The sequence below is a fragment of the Cavia porcellus genome, unplaced genomic scaffold (genome assembly GCF_034190915.1).
Source record: "Cavia porcellus strain 051 isolate PalLab524CR breed Dunkin Hartley unplaced genomic scaffold, mCavPor4.1 scaffold_31, whole genome shotgun sequence".
NCBI lineage: Eukaryota > Metazoa > Chordata > Mammalia > Rodentia > Caviidae > Cavia > Cavia porcellus.
The window spans coordinates 9,309,625-9,329,842 of NW_026947514.1; the positions used below are offsets into that span (position 1 = coordinate 9,309,625).

General features: G+C 46.8%; 1 long non-coding RNA gene across 1 annotated transcript in view; it reads right to left on the reverse strand.

Moving 5' to 3' along the window:
• Positions 1 to 4,081: 4,081 nt before the first annotated feature.
• The window catches only part of LOC106025912 (uncharacterized), a 30,071-nt gene continuing 13,934 nt past the window's right edge, over positions 4,082 to 20,218 (reverse strand). Inside the window, exon 3 of the long non-coding RNA XR_002789453.2 lies at positions 4,082 to 8,275. This is a non-coding gene — a long non-coding RNA (uncharacterized LOC106025912). The remainder of the gene's footprint in view (positions 8,276 to 20,218) is intronic.

The window sequence follows — 20,218 nt, forward strand, 5'->3', positions numbered from 1 at the left end:
CACAGCAAGGGATGTAGGCCTTTGGGGGTGCCTTGCCCCAGCTGCACTGTGCTTTTGCCACCATGCATGCTGGCCTGGACGCAGGATCCACAGAGCCCTGCTCAACCTAAGGTGACCTCAACCCCCACAGGCTGGTGCCCAGGTTGCCAGCCCATCCTTTACCTCAATGGGGCATTGCTGCGGGGGGAACCCTGGGGCTCATGGCAGGTCCCGCTGAGCTGCTCCCTGCTCTGCTCCTTCCCCTTCCAGCCCTGCCCTCGGTCTCCCCAAAAGCGCTTCCTTCATAAATCACTCTCACGGAACCCTTGTCCTCTGTGTGCTTCAGGCAACGCCTCTAAGGTGATCCCACAGCTGCCCGGGACCTGGATATGGTCATCCCCACCCAAGAGTCGGAGAAGCTGAGGCTCAGAGAGGTTCAGTGACAGCCAGTGAACAATGGGATGGGCTCAAACTCAGCTCTGGTGGACTCCACGACCCAAGCCATGTCACCCACTACTGACACAGTCAGTCCTCAAGCTGGACCTCAAGAGCAGAGCCTGGGACTGGGCGGACGTCCCTGAGACCCATAGTGAGGGGAACAGTGGCAGCCTCAGCCCGCATGTCGTCCTGCCTTCTCCTTGACCTCTGAAAGCCGATGGTGCGCGCCCTAGCATGCTGTGGTCACCTGTTCATCCCGGGAAGACACTCATGAGCAGGAAGTCGCAGCCTGCATGTTCAGCCTGGGACACTGCTGTGACAGTCGATGTCAGAGGGCTGCTTGTTAGAAGGCTGCTCACAGAGGGTCTCTCACAGCCACTTGCAGTCATGTGCTTCAGGAAAACAGACCCAGTGTGGAGAAATCCAGGGAGCTGGGCCCAGCAGGGGGCGCTGTGGCATTAGGAACCAGCAGAGACCCTCTGCAGGCCGAGGGCGAGGAGTCTGGGGGGAGAGGACAGTGTAGGCATGTTGATGGATATGAGAATAGGAGAGTGAAAAGGCAGTGAGACCCGTGACAGGGCAGTGTGGGCAGGTGACAGTGGCATCCCAGGTAAGTCCGTGGGCAGCATCAGTGCTGATGAATCCTCGCTGGCTGCCTGAAGCTGTGTCCGGCTCCCCCACACCTAGATTGAGGGAGCATGGAGCCATGCAGACCTGGAGTTGCCTTCAGAGGGGCATTTGTCAAAGACCACAACTCCCTGTCCCCCTTCCTGCTTTTTCTCCTTTGATTGGAAGAGAGTATGTCTGTCCCACTGTTGATGTTCCAGTTGTGATGTTGAAAGCCCATGCAAACTCCTACTGTGCCCAAGAAACCCTGGGCCATTACATGCATTCCCCTAAATTGCCCCCAGACTGTATGTACCATAAATTATCAGTCCTGAGCTGCAGGAAAACAGATCCAGTGTGGAAAAACCCAGGAAGCTGGGCCCGGCAGGGGGCGCTGTGGCATTAGGAGCCAGCAGAGACCCGTATGGATCACTGGGCCCTCGGCTATCAGACCCATGGCTGCCACTGACCACTTAAGAACTGTGGCGAGGCCCAGAGCCTTGCCCAGCTGCTGCCACATGGGACCACAGGAAAGCTCGCAGAGAGGAAGTTAACAAAGTCCTAAATAAACGTCCAGGCCTTCAGACTGGGGCCAGCTGCTGGACCCCCTGCCAATTCTGTCCTCCAACCTCGTCAGCTCTGGGCAGGGCTGTGTTTTGTTTTAATGAAGTTTTTTTTAAATTGAAATGTGACATAGAGACAAAAAAATGCCCGTGTCCTATGAGCACCATACAGTGAATTTTCCCAGACTCGTGGTGGCCTTGAACCAGGAATGTGGCTGACGACAGAGCATCCCCTAGAGGCCCTGAGCCCTGCCATGCTGCATGAGATTGTGAGACATGTTATGATTGGCTGCCAATAGGCAGCAGCCAAAACTCCTAATTTCTGGTTTTTCTTGAAAAAATGGAAGGATCCACATGGTGGCACCTGGCTGTGCCGTGGAGAGGAGCTGGGCCTGGCAACAGCTGCCGTCCTCAGTGACATGTCCCCACCGTCACCCCAGGTCCCGGGCCTTCACAGGTCAGGCTCTGCACTGGGCCCCACTTTCAAAGGCTCTTTCCTGTCCTATAAGACAGAAGGCTCTGGGGACGCTGGATGCGACCGTCCAGCTCGGTCATTCTCCTCCAGCCCAGAGCCTCGTGCCCTCCCCTGGGCCTGGGTGGGTTTGCATTTATGGAGCTCACTGCCACAAGTGCCCACACACGTAGATTCCATAGCAGGGGCAGGGGGAGGACAGCTGTCATGAGATGAAGAGAAGGGACATTGTGGGTGGGAAGAACATGGGGGAAGACCCGTGACAAACACACACACGTGTGTGCATGCGTACACACACATGCAGTCACACACACACACACACACACACACACACACACACACACAGGTTCTTATGCAGTGTGCCTCCCCTCGCCCGGGGCCTGGAAAGTCAAGGGCCAGGTGGGCAGCCCTATCTGGCTGGTTCTCAGCCCCACACTGCTCCCTCCTGGGCCTAGCGTTTTTCAGTCTCCAGATAGAAAATGTCTCCAAAACTAATTGAATCTGTACTAAACAGATGGGGACTTTCCCTGTCATTATCCTCTAAACAATGCGGTCTAACAGCTGTTCACATATCATCTGCACTGTGTAGGGTATAGGAGGTGTGGCCTACAGATGGGTTAAAGTGTACAGGAGGCTGTGTGTGTGTGTGAGAGAGAGAGAGAGACAGCGAGAGACAGAGAGAGACAGAGTGACAGAGAGAGACAGGAAGACATCGATCTTTAAGGAATTGGTGCATGCAGCTGGCATACCTGGCAAATCGCAGGGTGGCTAGAGGCTGCCAGGCTAAAAATTTTTCTCTGAGTCAATGTTGCTGTCACACCCGACCCAGGCCAGACTCCATCAGCAAACAAGCTGCTTTCAGCAAACAACAGGAACCCAGCCATGGGCCACGCTGTTGTGGTACCCAGAGCAGAAGGCCTGATATGACTCTGCCTCTCCTCTGACCTGGGGCTGATATCTTCCATGATCTCACCCTGTTCCCACAAGGACAAATAAAACTGGCCTTATTACTTAGCACAAAAGCCTGCTGGATGATCATTAACACAGTCGGGCCATCTTCCTTCCAAATTCCCTTCATAGCAGGTTGGAAACTCAGGCGAGACTTCCCTGTAGCACCCCTGAGGATCCCTCCCTCTCTCGGCCCAAGGCTACCTCCATCTCTGTTGTCTCCACCTTGCTGGGGAGGCCCACCTACCTTAGGGAGACTAACTGTCCTAACAGTCTACTGATCTAAGTGTGGGTCCCGTCTGTAAACACCTTCCCAGCAAGTATCTCACCCAACAAACTGTGCCCGGCCGAGCTGGCACCAGAGGAACCAACACAGGGCCCTAGAGGCCACGTCAGATGTAGCTCTCTTTCTGGGTCCTTGGGATGCGTGTGTCCTGGTAAGAGGATGAGACGTATTTTGTCCACAGTTCACAAGTTTGCAGCTCATACCTTTCAGGTGCCAGGTGACCACTTGGACAGCTGACCCCGGGCAGTGGGAGTTAAGGGCCATTGACTGCCATGCCAGCTGGCTCTCTAGCAGTGAGTCCTTCTGTCTTTATTCTTCTGCTGGGAAGGGAGTAGGTTTGCACTCTGGGTTTAAGGAGCATGCGTTTGGAAGTCATGTGTGTGTGTTGGGGTGGTGGTGGCATTACTGACTTGCCTGCAGGTATCAGACTTACAACCTTCTGCTAAGGCCTCCCACCCCCAGCTTGTGTTGGCTCATGTGGCATGGGAGTGACAGGGTTTACGATCACACTGCCCCAGAGCAAGACACAGGAACATCTTAGGCATTCAGTGCGACCGTGTCAGCAGCTGACCTCACCCACGGGAGACAGTCACAGCCTCTAGCGGTCACTGCCTTTCTGGGAGCTCACTGTCAACATCACAGCCCAGTCCTGCAGTAGAGCTTGCTCTTCCCTGCCTTGAAGAGTCAGGCAGGGTCTGCCCTGCTTTAAGGATTTTCAAGGAACACCTGTCTCCCGGACTAGGGATCTGGAGGGGGCAAGAGAAGACAAACTGACCTCAGAAATGGGGGCCAAGACCAGCTCCACTGTTTGTTGTTATAAAGTTTTATTGGAAACATCTGTGCTTGATGTTGTAAATAAAGTTTTATTGGAAAAAAGCCATGTACAAGCAGTCACATACTGTCTCTGGATGTTCAAACACTGCATGGAGGTTGAGAAGTGGTCACAGAGGCTGAGTGCCTGGCAAAAAACAATCGTTTCCTGTCTGGCCCTGAGTTTGCCACCCACTGTAAAAGGCCCCTGTGGGAGCTGTCCTTCCTGAAGAGCAGGTACTGGTGGGACAGCCCCTCCTCCTGACCCTCCTCTCTGTCACATGGGGACCACCTCTGTGGGGAGCTTAGCAGGGGGTCTCTCTGAATGCCCCAGCACAGGAAGGCAGCCCCACATCCATCTGCTTCATCAACGCTCCTCTCCCTTCTTAGCCCTGGGTTGAGAGGGACCGTAGAGTATGGCCTCCATAGCCTCTATGGCTGCATGATTATTGCTATGCAGGGGCATTCAAGGGGACATGGGTGGCTAATACCCAGTACTCCTACTGCCCAGGCTGGGTTCCCTTTGCCTGGATTAAAGGGCATCCTCTCTTCGTTCTCATGAAGATGCCTGTGAACCATGTGACTAGGCCAGTGGCCCACCAGAACTTGACTGTGACTCCCCCCCAGCCCTAACCTCAAAAGAGAGATACACATGTGGTCTCCTAGCATCAGTCTTCACACCTATAAAATGGAAAGCAGGAGCCCTGTTCCAGGCTGAATGAAAGCTCAGCACGATGCCCCCATCTGATCCCTCCAACAACTGTGGAGGTTCAGGGGATGGGTTTCTGGGGCAAGAGAGCTCAGTCACTGGCCCCTGGCAGCCTGTGCAGAATTCCTGGCCTCTGTCTCCCTGCTGGCCCCTGCTGGTCCCCAGGATGGGGAGGGCTGGGGTGACGGCGCCCATGTGACAGCGGGAAGGAGGCCAAGGGAGTCATGCGGAGAGGATTACAGTGATTGCACGCCCATCCCTTCCAGATGCGCGAAGCTGGGGAGGGACTGTGGGCCCTGAGCCAGTGTTTACATGATCGGTTTGCATCCCTGCAGCCAAGTGAAGCAAGCCAGAGGAGGCCAAGCTAATCCCTCTGGCTCTCAGTGCTGTGCCCCCAGTGAGACCATCTTCTACCATAATAAACCACGCTGGGACAGTCACCCCCTGCACACACTTGCCTCAGCTGGCGTGGCCCTCCCCACGTCCTGGGCCAGTGCCCCTCCCATCTGTGGGGTTTCTGTGATGAGCAGCTCCAAGATGACCAGCTCACCCCCGTGTCCAGAACTTTCCTGACTTACATTGAAAGCCCCATGCCCAGGGAAGCTCCTTGGCCTCCAGAAAGTTGCACCGTCAGCGGGGCACAGCCCACCCCAGAGTGAGCACCTCTGTTCCCTGCCTGACACTCTTGTTTCTTAGGGTCCTGCCCTGCTGCAGGGTCCTCACATGGACCCCAATCTTGGGACCTGCTTGCTTCTGGTTTGTCACACCCAGTACTGCTCAAGGCCCTGACTACCCTGCTTTGTTGGGGTTCCTGCTGCTGTGTCCCCTCTATTCTGCACCCCATCCTCCTCTCCCTGTATCCTTGTCTGTCCCTCCTCCCTTCCCCATCAGCTCCAGGAGGTCTGGGCCCTGGTGCTATACTCTGGGCCTTGAATCTGTAGCACCTTCCACTTGGTCTGACGTACAGCTGCCACCCAGAAGTGTGGGAGAAAAGGGAAGGGAGGGAGGACAGGAGGGAAGCCCTGAAGCTACTCGTGTCCCTCTACTTGGGCAGAGGACTTGCTGTGCTGCTCGAGTCTAGCTGGAGCATGGAGGCACCAAAGGGGTCCCCAACAGCTGAAGGGTACCCAGGGGAGTTTCCCAGTGCTCTCTGGAGAGCAGATATTTCCCAGGTTCTTCTGCTGGACACAACCTGTGCTAGAAACTGCTAAGACCACTCGGATTCTGACTGCACGAGATAAACCAGAGAGCACGCACTGGAGTTGTGCCCCGAGGGTGAGCTGCTGCCCCTGCCACCGCAGCCCAAGGTGCCAAGGCCCATCCTTCCCCTTCCCTGGCTGTACAAGCACATTTGTCCTGTGTCCATGGCAATGACCATGGCCTCTTCCTCTTCCCATTCCCACTTGGGATATGAAGACTGTGTGTCCACGGGTGGGAGTGTGGAGATGGAGCCCTCTCAGGGCCTCTGGGCAGGGCTGCTAGGCTCAAACACTGGACAGATGTGGACAGGGGCCTTGTCATCACGCCGGACCACAGGCAGCTCAGGCGCAGCAGCCACCTCCCAACTCGCTAAATCGAGTCTCTCCTCCTTTACGCCATGGATGTTGGGTACTGTGTCCTGGTGATGGAAAAGCTAAGGTAAATAGAGATGGATTCTATTAACAAAGCAGGCATCTGCACAGGGTGTTTCCGAGATTCCCAGGTGTCTGGCTGCATCCGGTCTTGGGACAAACAAGTCTCCCAGAAGGGGCTGCCGAGGCCCAGCAGGGCACTGGTGTGACAGGGTCAGAGACCTAGAAAAGCCGCTCAGGCCATGGTGGAGGAGGAGATGGGAGGGGAAAACTGGACAGACAAGATTCCAAGAGGACAGAGACCTGTGGGGCCTGAGGGCTGCAGAGTCTGTTCCTGGGTTCAAGTCCAGGCTGGATACTAACTGGTAGTCTTAAGCCCCTTTCTTGGGCTGCCAAGGGCAGGTGTGCCAGGTCCTTCTGTGTCCCCCAGTGCTGAGGACCTGCCTGGCTCCTGGTGGCCCTTGGGAACACTGGTGTTGTTTTGGGCTGGGGCCTGGCAGCAGGAAAGAGAGGCCCAGTCCCAGTTCCGGAGCGTGTATGGATCCCACTCTGCCTCTTGCATCCCGATGGACCCAGACCAGTTGTCTGCACCACCCCGTGGTTAATTTCTGCCTGTGACGTGAGAAGAATACCTATCCCTCGGGCTGTCATGCAAACCAAACTTGATTCTGCCGGCCAAGGCTTTGCTGGCAGTGGATGCCTGGTTCTGGCTTGTGTCTTCTTCCCTGACCGGATGCAGAGGTGGAAGAAGCGGATAAGACTCACAAGCTCCAGCCCACATTTCCTAACCCTTTAGTTTTCTCCCAGAACCTGGTGTCAGCCTCGGGAACCCTCGGTGTCAACCACTCTGAATAAACATCTGCCCCTGTTCTGGTCCTGGTGGGTGCTGAGGCAAGGCAAGAGACATTCATTTGAAAGCTCAGGCCTCAGAAGTGGATCTAATTGCAAGATATCTGAAAACTTTTTCCAGCTTGGACCCAGTTGTTCCCACAGCGTGCAGGGCTTCTCACCTCCCAACACTTCTGCTTGGGCTTCCGTTGAATAAATTTTAGAGAGCACCTGCCTGGTACAGACCCGGAGCTCAGCACTGACGGAACAAGAGCGCCCTCTCTCGGTTGCTTTTTCAAAGTGCACTTCCTGACGCCTGCGGTGTGCCTTGCACAGGGTACTAAGCCTGAGGCACCGGGCACCATGCCTGGTTCCTGCCCTGCAGACTACAGCGCCAGGTTCAGACAGCAAGCAGGGAAAATGACCCCGTCTATCACTCCCTCTCCAGAGCCTTCTTTTACACTGAGTGTGCATGATGTTTTCATAGGTACAAAGAAACCACAAGCAATCGTGGAGGGACCCAGGCATCCCAGGTAGGTACCTAGAAAATTAGAAGGAAGCAGATCTTGTGTAAAATCTCTGAACCTCAGACCATACATGCGACACCCAAACGCTAATGTATCCATGCAGTCAGGTTGCTTGAGTGCCAGCTCTGTGCTAAGCAGGGTAGTGGAGCTTCATGCATAAGATGTAATATGGTTTCTCACCACTTCCGTGGTGCAGAGGCTGCAGGATGGCGAATCCGCGGGGACACCATGGCAGTAGTTCCTGATGTGATCACCAAGGAGCAGCTGGAAGCCATTTGCAGAAAACAGCCGTTTTCCCCCAAAGAACCGCTGTTACGACTTCATGAACAATTCAAGGACGCAGTCTCCAGGCAGGGGCATCAGTGTGTTCCGAGGTCCCCTTTCCTGTGCTCCCGAGTCTGTTTGTGTCTTCAGCTGTGGACTAATCAGCCTGGAGTCAACTTAGCCTCCATCTCTGGAACTGTCAGGGTGGCTTCTGGCTTGAATCATGCAGAAAGGGAAACTCACTTTTCCACGAGCTGAATGGCACCCTCGAAACCTATGAGAACCAAATGACTGTGGAGTAAGTACCATGAATAATCTGCTGTCCAAGACTTTAAAGACAGGAGGGGTACGGGGTCATCGGCCTGGTCAGAGACCGTCAGTGGTCACAGAGGTGGCTCCACTGTGACCTGTCATGAGCCCTGCAAGGGCAGCTGCTGACAAGCTGAGACCACAAGCTGACATGTTGGCCACAGTGACTCTGGTGCCCCATGTCACCTCCTGCTGCTCCCAGAAAAATTGCCAGGTGGATCGTGAGGTCGTGACATCTGGAGAGGGAGAAGAGAGGGAATTCGGGGAACAGGGAGGAGAAAGCCTTGGAGGACTGGAGCACAGGGACGGGCCGGGGTCTCCGCCATGAGGTCAGTAAAGAAGCTGTGGGCTTCTAGAGTGAGACTCTCCACGCCTGCGTGCCCATCTTTCTAGCCAGCACAATTAAGACAACGAGAATAGAGGCTTGGTGACAGCAGTGTGTGAATGCCACAGCTGTTCTCCCGTTAAGGGACTGTGTTTATTCTGCCTTGTCTCTCAATGCTCACGAGGTGCTGAAAGAGGCTGGTTTTGGGATGTGCACTGGGAACTATGTGCAGGGCCAGCACTGGTGAGGCTGAGTGAGGAGCCACCTCCACCCCACAGACTTAAGGGGCACCTTTTGGTAGTAATCAGATTGTAGAAAATGCACACTCTTTTCTTTTTTCTTTGGTACCGGGGATTGAACTCATGACCGCATGCTTGTAAGGCACGACTTATCCACTGAGCTAAATCCCAGGCCCCTGCACATGCTTTTCAATGCAATGCCTTTAAAATCCAAATAAATGCGCCAAATGACAAAACAGTAACACTTTAGACGATGCATATAAACATTTAGCACCTTGCCTGGGATGCAGTAAACTCACGTGTCATCCTGTAGCAGCATGGAGCTGGTAACCGGAAGCACCCCACACAGGGTCCTGCTCTGCCCAGAACTCGGGGTGCCCAAGGGAGTTTGCTGCTAGGAAATTCAAAAAAGGGAGCATTTGTTGATGAGAGAGACATTTCCTTTATCTTGTCTTTTTGACTCAGGTTCTGGACCAGCTCTGCCTTAGAGCAGGTGTGGACTCCCTGTCTGCTCAAAGAGAGAATAGCAGGCACGGGAAAGCGGTTCACAGCCACAGCTCAGCTAAAGCCACAGCCAGGAGAAAGCAGTCCCCAGGGCCTCTGGCTTCTCCTCCTCTCCACAGCGGCCTCTTGTTCTGCCTGAGCATAGCCTGAGCTGTTTATTAGGATTACTAGTGTTAATTACAGAACGTTGAAAATAAATACCCCTTCCCCAAAATGTGAGGTGTCAGAAGCGTTCCAGATTTTAGAGTTTTTTTCACTTTGGAATATTTGCATATACAAAATGCTGTGTGTGGGGAGGAGATGCAAGCCAACCCATAAAAGTCATTTATGTTTGAAATACACCTTACACGTATTACCCGTGATGATTCACACAATGTTTTTAGTCATGCGAGGTCAGGTGTGGAATTTTCTGCTTGTGGCTGGCACCATCTCAGCCTTCAGAAATGTTCCAGACTTTAGAGCATTTTGGACTTTAATTTTGGGTTTTAAGGTTAGAAATGCTCCGCTGGACACACAAAAGTAAAGGGTAGCACAGTGGCACGACCATCCTGTGTGTCTATCACAATGATCAATAATCAGCAATGCTGTTGGCTGACCTCGTTCTGCTCACCCCATCTCTTCCCTTTTTACTTTCCCCCGAGTGTTCTGAAGCCATCTGCAGATATTTTATTCTGTTCCTAAATACTTCGGTTTGTGTCTCCAATAGATAAGCCCCAGCCCCAATACAGAAAACATAAAAATAAAAATAAAGCACTGTAAGATCATTTTCATGTGCGGTGAGACTAAAAAGACTTCCTTAGTCCAGAGTTCAAATTTCCCCAACTGTGTCAACGGTGCAGCCTGCCACTTCTGACATTCACAATCAGCCTGGCGTTCTACCCTGAAAGTCACTCATTAACCTTTGCTCTGGTGACTCAGCACCCAACTGTGCTTGCGGAGGTGTTCAGGACAGGCTGAGAAGTTAGTTCCTGCTGACGCCTAGGAGCCAGCCCTGCTCCGGCTGCGTCCATATGGCCCCCACCTCTTCTGCTCTCCCTGTGCCTTGTGCCCTGACTACACTCTGGACATGGGCTTCATCTGGGTTTCACAGTGGCTTCCTAGTAGTCAAGCCAGTGCTCTAAACTAGAGATGATGCACCATAAAGATGTGTGTTTCTGCCTTTCTTTGAAATTATGAAAATCCAGCAGCACTAGGTCAACGGCACCCCCTGGTGTCTACAAGTGAGGGACACAGTGGTCCTTCTTGGGTCTCCACAGCCACTGGCACAGGTCCCGAGAGCTGAGGCTGAGCACCAATGGCCTACTGAGCTCTTGCAGTTGGTTTTCTGTGGTAGGGGGAGTTCTGTGGGCTCTGACCACCACAAAGAGTCTAACCCAGACGTTACTCTGAAAGGGCAGCTTGGTACAAAACGTTTCACTGCTTTGTCATTGTAACAAGTGAGAATGGTGGTGAGATGCAAGTGTACCCAAAAAGAATGGGGTTTGAGTTGTTGTCTCCTGACCGAGGCCCGTTAACCTCCCTGACGCGGTAGCTGTGGCAGCAGAAGCACCCCCCTCTGCTCTTGCAGCAGAGTCCCCTTTCCCTGACTGCAGATTCCCTGGGTCTTCCCCGGCTCATGTTGCAGTCCTGACTCCCCAAACCTCTGAGTGAGACTGCTGGGAGACAGGGCCTTTTACAAAGGTGATTAAGTTAATACACAGCCTTTAGGATGGGCTCTAACCCAGTCTGACCTTACAAGAGAAGGTTGTAGAGCCCACAGAGACCTCAGGGCTGTGTGCACAGTGTCAAACGTAGAAACAGGGAAGGCCAAGGAGAGAGAGGCCTTGGGAAGCTAAGCACGCTGGCACCTTGAACTCAGACTTCTCTAGGCTCTAGAACCCTGAGACGACAAATGTCTCTGTAAACCACCCTGTCTGTGCCACAGCAAACTGATACACATTTCTGGCCTGGAATCCCCACACCAAGTCTTCAGCCTGTGCTTCTACCCTAACCCCTAGACCTGAATATTTAACAACCCACATCCTAGCTGCAAGCAAAACTCTCAAGCCTGAGCAGAGCTTCGGAGCCATGGTGGTGGGAGGAGACTGGGGATTGGACTGTAAAGGGATGCAAGTCAGCCCAGGGTGCCTGGGGGATTCTAAAGTGCTGTGTGGAGGTCTGTAAAGACCATCAGAGATTTTCAAGTGCCATTTCAGGAAGCTAAATCATGCGACTGTTACCTTTCCTTATTAGGAGCGACCAAGCTGCCTTCAGAATGTTCTGTTTTTGGATTTTAATACTCAGTCCTGACAACCAAGTGGAGCTGATCACAATAAACATTTGTGGCATTCAGAGCCTGGAGTCGTTCCACGGCAGTGCAGAAGGGCAGCATGGAGTGAATGCATGATGCTCCAGGCTGCGCAAACATCACTTAGTGTGCAGACTGCCTCGGTGGAAGAGGCCAGGTTGGGGCTCAGGACAGGGTCGGGATGTGGTACACAATTCATAGAGCAGGCCGGGAAAAACCAGCTGAATTTCCTGTGCTTATGGCCAAGACATCATTAGAAGAACACAGTGAACTCAGCCCACAGGACCACGCAGAGGAACAGAAAAGCTGCTACACAGACAGACAGAGTGAGCAAAATAAATGCAAAAAAAGAAAAAAGAAAAGAAACTTCAAATGTGCTTTGAGTTTGGGGATGAAATCTCAGAACTGTGTAAAAAAATTAATACCAAACAAGAGTCCACACATGACATAACAATAACTTTTGCTCTGGATTTTTAAAAACTTTATGAAACACTGTATCTAATAAAACAATGAAATAAATATGTTCAGGATGCCCAGAGAGTCAAAAAAACAAAGGCGTTTTCTAAGAGAAAATGCCAGGGATTTAGCTCAGTGGCATAAGTGTCTGCCTGGCAAGTGTGAGGTTGTGAGTTTGATCCCCAGCCCCACAACCAAGAGAGAATGCAACAGAAATAGGCAGAAATTAAACAAGATGGGTATGAGAAGGGAAAACAAAATCTTAGAGTCCGCTATACAGAGCCAACCTTATATTCTCAAGAAATGCAGTAAAGTTTGTGGGGAAAAAAAAGTTTACTAAACTTTCAATAGAAATTTTTACACAATGAATGACATATGAAAAAATAAAGTTGGCTTTGACTCTGAGTGGTGGTCCTGAAGAAAGGTTGCTGGGAAGTGTGCAATACAATGATGCACGGAGGGAGCCAGGAAGCTGTTCATAAGTTTGATTTGGATTCATGAATTTCAGACTGAGGAATTTATTCCACAGCGGTAGCCAGACAAAAATCAGACTACAGGCACAAACATATTCATGGCTCCCCACGATGGCTAATTCCTAAAAACAAATCGAAAACAGAATGTTTATTATGAAAATAATCCAGTCAAATACAGCACAGCCAGCAAATGCAAGAATATAAACAATTACAACAGCACAAAAGCACTTCTAAGGATTAATGACAAAAAGATTCATGTTGAAAATGGATTTTGCTTTCTGGCCACAGTGAAGTCACTATGCCCACCTCATCTGCCCACCCTAAATAACTGTCAACGAGACAAAACACAAGAGGCGGCTACTTTCTAGTACTGGGTGAGGCGCAGGGCGAGAGGGCCAGCTCCGAAAGAAGGGAAACTCACAGGGTGTGCCTCATTATACCCCTGACCCTCCGTGAGGACAGTTTCCCGGCTGTGACGCCACAAGCTGGAGTCTGAACAGACCTTGTAATTCCCCTCCTCTGAGGAAGCAAAGGCCAGATCAGAGGGAAGCGGAAATGATCTCATTCATGAGCCAGCACATCAGAGAGGAGGGAGCCAGGTACAGGGGTGGGCGGGCACAGATTGGGGTCCTCACAAGTCCTTAGGACATTTCCAGGTCGTGACTGAGGGCAGAATAAGTTACTTGAGGTTGGATGATTCCACCCACATTCCAAGAACACTAAAGGGCATCCTGTGGAAATCTACTGCTAACTAATTCAGTAACTCACCAAACATGAAATTAACAGAATTGATGTATGCAGACCTAGATAATCTGGAGTTCAATGTCACAGAATTTAAAACAGTTATAAAAACAGTTTCACAAAGAAAACTTGAGACGTAAGTGGTTTTAGTAGTGAATTCTGCTAAAAAAATTAAAGAAGTAAATAAGATCAATATTGTATAAACCTTTCTATAACTTAGAGAAAGGATGATCATTTCTCAACTTGTTTTATGGAGCTAACATTACCCTCAGCTCAATAAACAGATGTTTCCAGAAAAGTACAAACCAATATTGCTTGTGAATATAGGGCCACATGACCTCAAAATTTCAATTCAGTAACAGTTCAATCCAGCAACACATGAAGAAGTGTATCACCTCTTGAATGAGTGGGCTTTACCCTAGAAAATCAACTTTCATTTAATATTTAAAAATCAGCAAAGACGCACTGATGAACACTTTAGTAGTTTCATAAAAAGTTAAACATAAGACTATCATACAGCTGAACAGTTTCATTGCTATCTATTGAACGCAAATGTAAGCACATTTGCAAAAACTTGTGCATGAGCATTCATCACAGCATTATGCATAAAGTCCGAAACTGAAAACAACCTAAATGTCCCCCAAGTGGTAAACAGAAAAAGCATAGTATTCAGCAGTAAAAAAGGGAAAAAGTACTGTTAGACACTACACCTTGAGAACAGTATGCTACATGAAGGCAGCAGACACAAGAGCTACGTTCTAGATGATTATACTTATAGATAAAAAGTCCAGATAAGACAAAAGAACTGGATTAGTTATTGCCTTAGAGTGTAGAGTAGGATAAGAATTAATTGAGATGGGCACAAAGGAACTTATTTGGGGAAGGAAGATATTCTAAAACTAATTTACAGTGGTGCACAGAAAGTTAAGAAAAACCATCTTATTGTACACTTGAAAAGGCTCAGTCTTATGGTAAGTAAAGCATGCTTCAGTAAAGTCATTTTTAGTGTTAGGTATAATGATGCATAGCTATAATGCCAGCACTCTCGAGTCTGGGGCAGGAGGGTCAAGAATTTGAGGCCACGCCAGCCTATATAATGAGTTTAAGGCCATGCTGTGCACACAGTAAGACCCTATCTCAACAACAACACAGCAACAGAAGTTATTTTTAAAAAGCAATCAGTGTAACCAACTGCTTTAATAGAATGGAGACAAAAAGATGGGATCACCTTAGTAGATGCAGAAAAAGCATCTCACAAATTTTAGCAACCATTTTGTGATTTTAAAAAAAAGTCTTATCAGAACCCACCTGAAGAACAAAACAAAAATCTTCCTCATATTAATAAAATGCATCTATGAAAATTCTACAACATCATATATGATTGTAAAGGGAAGATGTGCCCCCAAAATCTGGAATTAATCAAAGATTTCTGCTTTCACCAACTCTGCTCAGTATTTTACTGGAAGTTTTAATGAGTACAAAAAGGTAATCAGAAGAATTAAAAGCAGAAAGTCTGAAAATATAAATGTAAAATTGTGTCTAGTCAAAAATGATGTGATTATACATTTATACATAAAAGATTCTGAGGACTCTATGTAATGTCTAACAGAGTAAATAAATTTAGAAATGTCACACTCTAAAAGGGCAATATCTCAAAATCTGTTGTATTTCTATATTCTAACATTGAATAATTGGAAAATAAATTTTAAAAACAATATAGCAGCAACATTTAAAATACTTAGGATCAAATGCAACAAAATGCATGAAAGACTATACAGAAGGCAACACTTCACTGAAAAAAGATGAGAGAAATGTTGTATTTTTATCTTCTTTTATATAAAAAGATATGCCTTGAATAAGAAGGTAGTATCATTAATGTGTCCAGTAACCCAAAACTGTTCTACAGATTTGGCTCAGCATCCCAAATGCATCCAACAGGGACAGAAACTGATAGAGAAACTGATAAGCTTAATTTAAATTTATATCCATATGTCAATGACCTGGGATAGACAACCCATTTTCTTTTTTTTCCAACTCCATTTAATCTCAAAGGCAAAAAAGAAGAAGAGATAGCAGCTGCCTGCAGGGAGGAGTGAGTTGGGCCGAGCCACGGGACCCTGTTCCAGCCTTGCCGACCACCCCACCCGGAGGGCACATGGCAGCTGCCCCATCTGAAGGAGGGAACTGGGCCAAGCCGTGGGAAACTGCTCTGACCTTGCCTGTGACCTTCTTTCGGCCTAGAGAGCACCAGCACTAATGCCACCACCTGGAGGAGGGAGCAGCCCTGCTGAGGAGGTTTGAGGCCTACCTAGGCCATAGGGGGACACTCTATCAGCCTGGGGAGCTTTGCCATCCAAGGAGCTGGATGGATACACAACATCCAATCCCTGGGAGAGTATGAGACCCTTGCTTTAGGGTGTTGGGGGCCTGCTGGGCTTGCAGCCATACTAGATTGGGCTTAGCAGGATTTGGGATTGCCTGGACCACACCAGGTGGCCTTCTTTCCCTCAGGGAAGCTTTGCTGCCACAGTGGGGAGCTGTGTAGCTTGAGGAGGCTTTAGGTCTACCTGAGAGGAGCCGGGCAACCTTCTCTTAATCTGGGGACTTCTCTGCCCAAGGAGGGAGCTATACTACCAGAGGAGTCCCAGGAGTCCAGGACATAAGAGACAATTTCCAACATGCCCAGGGGAAGGTTGGAACAACACTTGAAGCTCGGAAATATAGGAAAATGACAAAACGAATGACCAAAATGCAATCTCAAACATCCAGCCCATCCCAAGAAAGCTTCGGAGCCATGTATATAGAAGAAAATACATGTCATATGCCTGAAATATCTGAAATAATTGTAACCAAAATAAAGAAGCAATTCTGGGAAGCCTTAAAGGAATTCAAACTAGAAATAATCTCTCAGGTAAAAGAAGAAATGATAAAAGAAATGAAGGAGATGCTGAACATATCTAAAGAAGACACTGTTAAAAAATTGGAGGAACTAAACAATAAAATAGAATCCCTGGATGAGCAATATAAGAAACAAACAGAATATATAAAGCAGATGCAAAGAGATATACAAGAAACCAAAAACTCCATCAAAAGCTGTAAAAACCGCCTCAATGACTGTGAAGATAGAATTTCAGACCTTGAAGACAAGATTGCAGCCAGTGAACAGGAAAGGAAAGATCTTTTAAAAATAATAAGAAATCAGGAAATAACAATTCAACACCTACAAGATGATGCAAAGAAAAACAACATAAGGTTAATAGGTATAAATGAAAAAGAAGGGGACAACACAAATGATATAAAGAGACTATTTACTGAAGTAATAGCTGAAAATTTCGCAAACATGAGATTGGAAACTGATATCAAGATCAATGAAGCATATAGAACTCCAAATAGCCATAATCAAAATAAAACTATACCCAGACATATAATAATCGCCATCCCAGAAATTGAACAAAAGAATAGAATATTAAAAGCTGTCAGAGAGAAAAGACAGATCACCTATAAAGGAAAACCTATCAGAATCACAGCAGACTTCTCAGCACAAACAATAAAGTCAAGAAGAGCATGGAGTGAAGTATTTCAGATCCTAAAGGAAAATGATTTCCAACCTAGATTGATGCATCCTGCAAAACTTTCCTTCAAAATGGGTGGAGAAATAAGATACTTTCATGACAAAGAACAGCTGAAGAACTTCATGATCACCAAGCCAACCCCACAAAGAATACTGAAAGACAGCTAGATACATTAAGGAAAAAACCACTAAACAAAGCAGACAATTAAACAGAACAGAAAGATAAAGATGCAACAGCAGAAAGATAACATGTCAACAATAAACCAATATATAACAGTTATAGCCATTAATGTAAATGGTCTCAATGCACCAATTAAAAGATACAGACTGGCAGAATGGATCAAGAAACAAAATCCAACCATATGCTGTCCACAAGAAACCCATCTAACCCAAAAGGATACTCACAGAATGAAAGTCAAAGGATGGAAAACAATACTTCATGCAACAGGAACCCCCAAAAAAGCGGGGGTAGCTATTCTGTTTGCAGACAATGTGAACTTCAAACCAATAATGATCAGAAGGGATAAAGAAGGTCACTACATACTGGTTAGGGGAAAACTTCAAGAGGAAGAGATAACTATCTTAAATATATATGCACCAAATTCCAGAGCACTCAGTTATATAAAACAAGTATTAACAGAAATGAAAAACCAAATTAGCAGTAATACAATTATAACAGGAGATCTTAACACACCATTGACACCAATGGACAGATCAACCAGACAGAAAATCAGCAAAGAAATAAAAGAACTGAATCACACCTGTGAACAAATGGACTTGATAGACATATACAGAGTATTCCACCCAACAACAACAGAATACACATTCTTCTCAGCAGTACATGGGTCATTCTCTAAAATAGACCATATATTAACTCACAGAACATATTTAAATAAATGCAAAAGAGTTGAAATTATCCCTTTGCATGCTATCGAATCATAGCACTATGAAATTAGAAATTAATGATAAAAGATACTGCAAAAATCCCACAAACACATGGAAACTAAATAACATACTCTTCAGTAATCAGTGGGTCACAGAGGAAATTAAGGAGCAAATTAAACAATACCTACAAACAAATGGAAACACAAATGCAACTTACTGGAATCTGTGGGATGCAATGAAAACTGTCCTCAGAGAAAAATTTATTGCACTGAGTTCCCACATCAGGAAAACAGAACGAATACAAATAAATAACCTGATGTTACACCTCAAACATCTAGTAAAAGAAGAGCAAGTCAACCCCAAAGCCAAAAGAAGAGAGGAAATTATAAAAATCAGAGCAGAAATCAGTGCAATAGAGACTAAGAAAACAATTTAAAAAAATCAATGAATCAAAGAGTTGGTTCTTAGAATAAATAAAATTGATAAACCCCTAGCCAACCTTATTTTTAAAAGGTAAGAAAAAGCACGAATTCATGCAATAAGGACTGAAAAAGGTGAAATCACTACATACCCTATAGAAATACAGAAGATCATCAACACCTATTTTGAAAACCTCTACTCTCAAAGGTTTGATAACATAGAGGAACTAGACAGATTCCTAGAAGCATATGAAGTACCAAAGCTAGATCAAGAGGATGTAAAACTGCTGAATAACCCAATTTCTATTAATGAAACTGAAAACATAATTAAGTCCTTACCTACAAAGAAGAGCCCAGGCCCAGACGGATTCATTGCAGAATTCTACAAGAAATACAAAGAAGACCTAATGCCAACACTCCTTAAACTCTTCAGTGAAATTGAAAGGGAAGCAATCCTTCCTAAATCGTTCCTAGAAGCAAATATTACTCTAGTACCAAAACCTGAGATGGACCCAACTGAAAAAGAGAACTACAGACCAATCTCCATAATGAACATAGATACAAAAATCCTCAATAAAATATTGGCAAATAGGATGCAGCAAATCATCAAGAAGATCATACACCATGACCCAGTGGGATTCATCCCTGGCATGCAGGGATGGTTCAACATACGGAAATCAATAAATGTAATGCAGCGTATCAATAAAGCCAAAAATAAGAATCACATGATCATTTCTATAGATGCAGAAAAAGCTTTTGATAAGGTCCAACATTCATTTATGATAAGAACCTTGCAGAAAATTGGAATAGATGGTCTTTACCTCAATAGAATAAAGGCCATTTATGACAAACCAACAGCCAGTATCATACTAAATGACCAAAAATTGAAGGCCTTTGCTTTAAAATCAGTCACAAGAAAAGGATGTCCCTTATCACCACTCCTATTTAATATAGTACTGGAAATACTAGCCAGAGCAATTAGACAAGAGAGTGAAATAAAAGGCGTAAAGATAGGAAAAGAAGAGGTTAAATTATCATTGTTTGCAGATGACATGATACTCTACATAGAAGACTCCCTAAACTCCATTGAAAGACTCTTAGATATATAAATAAATTCAGCAATGTGCCTGGGTACAAAATCAACACTCAAAAATCAATAGCATTCCTATACACTAACAACAAAATCACAGAGATGGAAATAAGAGAAACCACACCCTTCATGCTAGCAATAAAAAAAATGAAATATTTAGGAATTACTCTCATGAAAGAAGTGGAAGATCTATATAGGGAAAATTATAATACACTGAAAAAGAAAATTGAAGATGATCTCAGAAAATGGAAAGACATCCCTTGTTCATGGATAGGAAGAATAAATATTGTGAAAATGGCCATTCTTCCAAAACTGTTATACAGATTTAATGCAATCCCGACAAAAATACCATCAACATACCTCATAGACCTCGAGAAATGACTCCTAAAATTCATCTGGAACCAGAAGAGACCTAGAATAGCAAGGACAGTTCTCAGCAACAAAGGCAAGGCAGGAGGCATCACAATCCCTGACTTGAAGTTATACTACAAAACAACCATAGTAAAATCAACATGGTACTGGCACCAAAACAGATCCGAAGATCAGTGGAATAGATTAGAAGATACAACCACAACTACAAACACACTCAACCACCTTATCTTTGATAAAGGGGTCAACTTGTTCACTGGAAGAACGACAGTCTCTTTAATAAATGGTGCTGGAAAAACTGGCTCTCCATGTGCCGAAAACTAAAACTAGACCCATGCCTATCACAATGTACTAAAATAAAATCTAAATTGATCAAATATCTAAATATTAAAACAGAAACACTAAATCTATTGGAAGACAAATTGGATAAAAACCTTGAAGACATAGGGGTAGGTAGAGAATTCATGAACAGGACTCAAACCACACGGGAAATACTTCCCAGAGTCAATAAATGGGATCACCTCTTATTAAAAAGTTTCTGCACGTCAA